Here is a 4,270-nt window from a genome sequence, read left to right as displayed (position 1 = left end):
AGGGGGAGAAGGGAAATATCTCCAGAATACAGAGTAAGAAATGAGAGGGAAAGCTCTTTAGACCGCCGAGTTGGGAACGAAAGGGAGAAATTTCCAGAATACCAAGTGAAGTATGGAAGGGAAAGACCACCGGAATACAGAGTAAGAAATGAGAGGGAGAGAACCTCAGATCGTAGAGTGAAGAATGATAGGGACATGGGAAACCTATACCCTGAAGAGAGCGCATATGAGGAGGATGTGCTTCCTAGATGATATGAAAGCCTTTACCCTGATTTGTCCTGGGCACAGAATAAATATCAAGACGACCAGGAAATAGGTCAAACTCCGGTACAGAATTGGGCTCGCAAAGACAATAGACCCTATGTAGATATAGAGATTTATTGGAAAAAACATAATGTACAGAGGGCCCGAACCCTAGTAGATACGGGAGCGGAGGCCACTTTAATATGTGGAAATCCTAAGAAATTTAAAGGACAGTATTTTACAATCACAGGTTTAGGTGGTAAAGAGACCCTGGCAGTGCAAACTAATGTTGTTTTAAAAAGTGGAAGAATACAAAAAGAGAATATAGTGTGTTGATTGTGCCCCTTTCTGAATATATTATCGAATTGACATTTTGAGGGGAATGACTTTGTTTGGATGATGGATACTATCAATTTGGATCAAAACGCTACATTTCAGTTAATGCTGTGAGAGTAGGCCGTTTGAAAATTCCTCCTGTAAAAAGAAAAGTGCCGCAGGCCACTAAAGTGATTTCTATGAAACAGTACAGAATTCCCGGTGGGCATGAAGAGTTCAGTGCCACAATTCATGATTTAATGGATGCAGGAGAGGTGATTCCAATTACTACTGCTTGGAATAATCCTGTATGGCCGGTGCGCAATAGTGACAACTCATAGCGCATGACAGTGGATTACTGCGAACTGAATAAACATACACCACATTTGACTGTTGGCGTCTCCGATACTGTTACTTTGATAGAGAAAATGTATAGACATGCAGGGACTTGTTATGCGACAATTGACTTTACTAATGCTTTCTTTTCAATCCCTATAGCTCCCGAATGTCAGGAACAATTTAGTTTTTCATGGTGTGGCAGATAAATGATGTTTCGAAGTTTACCCCAGGGCGACTTACATAGTCCAAAGATATGTCACTAGCTGGTGGTGGAACATTTAGATGCGGTGTTAGTAATTCCTGGAGTGAAAATCTATAATTACATTGATGATATTATGATACAAGGTGAGACACAAGAACAAGTACAAAATCAGTTAGACCAAATTGTAACACATATGCATATGCATATGCAAAGCAAGGGACGGGAAATTAATCCTGATAAATTACAAGGTCCAGCACAAAGTGTGAAATTTTTAGGTATTCACTCAGTGGCATCACGGAAATCGAGAAGTGGTTCCTCAGGTAAGACAGAAAATTAAAGATTTATTGGTTTGTTTGGATTTTGGAAACAACATATTTCCCATTTGAGTCAAACTTTGGCCCCTTTGTACAAAGTCACACAAAAGAAAAATACATTTGAATGGGGTGAGACGCAGCAAACGACATTTGAATTGGCGAAATAGGCTATCCAGCATGCTTTGGATTTATGGCTGGTGCAAAATGGTGATGTTGATCTAAATGTGACTGTACAGGGACCGTATGCTAATTGGAGTTTATGGCAAAAACAAGGCAGAACGAAAGTACCTTTGGGGTTGTGGACAAAGAAATTACCAGGCGCTGGTGAACGTTATACTCCTTTTGAAAAACAATTGCTTGCATGTTATTGGGCTTTAGTGGATACTGAACAGTTGACTTTAGGACATGACGTTGTTTACGACCTGAGATTCCAATAATGCAATGGGTTATGAGCTCTCCTAAAACTCATAGAATTGGACATGCACAAGAAGCCAGTGTGATTAAATGGAAGTGGTACATACAGGATAGGGCTCGGGGGGTCCTAAAGGCACAACGATGTTACATGAGCAAGTGGCGCAGGTGCCGATCAGAGAGACAGACATGGAGTACAATGTACCTATAGTACAGGAATCTCCTCTTAAGTGGGGTAAGCCATTTACCGATCTTTCCATGGAGGATAGAAAGCATGTGTGGTTTACGGAAGGTTCAGCCAGGTATGTTGGAGCAAAGAGACAGTGGAAAGCAGTGTCATATAAGCCTGTTACTCAGAAATTGTTGAGCACGACGGGTGAGGGAAAAAGCAGTCAGTTTGCAGGTCTTTCCGGGGTGGATAGAAAGCATGTGTGGTTTACGGAAGGTTCAGCCAGGTATGTTGGAGCAAAGAGACAGTGGAAAGCAGTATCATATAATCCTGTTACTCAGAAATTATTGAGCACGACTGGTGAGGGAAAAAGCAGTCAGTTTGCAGAACTTTACGCTGTTTACCAAGCTTTGAAACAAGAGTTACATGGAACTTGTCATATTTATACAGATTTATGGTCCACTGCCAATGGGTTAGCCACATGGCTTCCCACATGGCATGCACATAAATGGATGATTCATGCAAAGGAAGTATGGGGGAAAGACCTGTGAAAAGAAGTGTGGGATATGCTTCCCCAGAGTACTGTTACTGTTTATCATGTTGATGCTCATTGTTCGATTGATTCACTTGATAGGTGGTATAACCTCATTGCAGACGAAAATGCTAAAATCTCTGAGGCAGAAGTGGAGGCGCAGAATTCTGACATGGTTGGATTGGTGAGGTGGGCACACCAGAAGTGTGGACATTTTGGAGAACAAAAAACTGGCAGATGGGCAGCAGATAGAGGGATATATCTTCTCTAAGATATGATTAAAACAGTGATTTTGCAGTGTCCATTTGTCAGCACTCTCGACACAGATCTATTCCACAGATAGTGAGAGGTCAGTTGAACAGAGGTAAATTACCAGTACAGATTTGGCAAATAGACTACATAGGTCCATTACCTGTAAGTAGAGGTTGTCAATATGTGTGTACATTTGTGGATACCTATTCAGGATATTTAATTGCATCTTCATACAAACGTGCAACTCAGGTAAATACACTTAAAACGTTAGACTTGTTAATTTTGTACTATGGAATTGCTTTACAAATTCAATCTGATAACGGCTCACATTTTAAAGGGAGAATGGGCAGGAATATTGCGCACGACACAATATCGAATGGACTTTTCATGTACCCTATTACCCACAAGCCGCAGGCTTAATTGAGCGCATGAATGGCCTTTTGAAAGATCAACTGAAAAAGCTTTCTGATGGTTCTTTAAAAAATTGGAGAGATAATTTATCTGACGCCTTGCAAATTCTGAATAACAGACCTTTAACCAATGCTGAAACTCCTTTAATGTGAATGTTGACCACATCTGTTAATGTTCAGTTTCATCCGGCTACCAACACGATTGTTTACTTTGAAATGGTTCCAGGAACCTTGGCTCCACACAGAGCGACTCCTCCTGAAGCTGCTGGTCGTGATTTACATACTCTGAAACAGCATGTGTTAAAATGTGGAAACATTGTTCATATTGAAACTGGAATTGGTGTCCAAATACCACTAGGTAATAGAAACAGGGGAAACCCAATTTACCCTTGTAGGCTTGGGCGCAAGGTAATTAAAGTCAAAAGGTGCTACAAGGGACTTGATTCTGGGACCAGATTTGCTCAGTTTGGAGTCGTATTTGGATAATCGCACTCCAGTGTATCAAAAGAATATCACATATCAAAGAAAATTATAGCAATGGAATAAATCACTGGAAGGAAGGAGATACACGGAACAAGGAAAATTATATTCAAAAGAAGTTTATGGATTTTGGTAATATACTTTACAAGTAGACATATGGGGAGACATATGAACCAACGAATTTTGTGCAAGTAAGTAAAGAACAGAGGTATAAACAACATAAACACTTCAGTTCAATACTAAACATCAAGCTCCTAAGAAATATAAGACAGACAACCAACAAAATTGATTAGCGATGGTTGTATGCTCGTGCATAAGCAACGTTGATGGAGATGATGTAGATGTCGATGTTTCGGTCTATGATGCTGCCATCATGTAGACCATCATCAGGACCAAACAATTCACTGTTGGTGAAAATACCCCCTGAAAATGCTTCAGAGCTTCGTATGTGAATAAAGGTAAAAAAGCCAGGGAAAAACGGAGACGGGTAGAGTCCAACTCTACCCGTCTCCGTTTGACTTTTTCGAGCAGCGCCGAACCACTAGAGAACTAATTGTACTATATATTCCAGCTAAGACATCTGGCTGTTCAAGTCACGTAGCA

This window comes from Lissotriton helveticus, chromosome 5_1 (genome assembly GCF_964261635.1).
Source record: "Lissotriton helveticus chromosome 5_1, aLisHel1.1, whole genome shotgun sequence".
NCBI classification, from domain to species: Eukaryota; Metazoa; Chordata; class Amphibia; order Caudata; family Salamandridae; genus Lissotriton; species Lissotriton helveticus.
Note: the sequence above shows the minus strand (reverse complement) of the source record.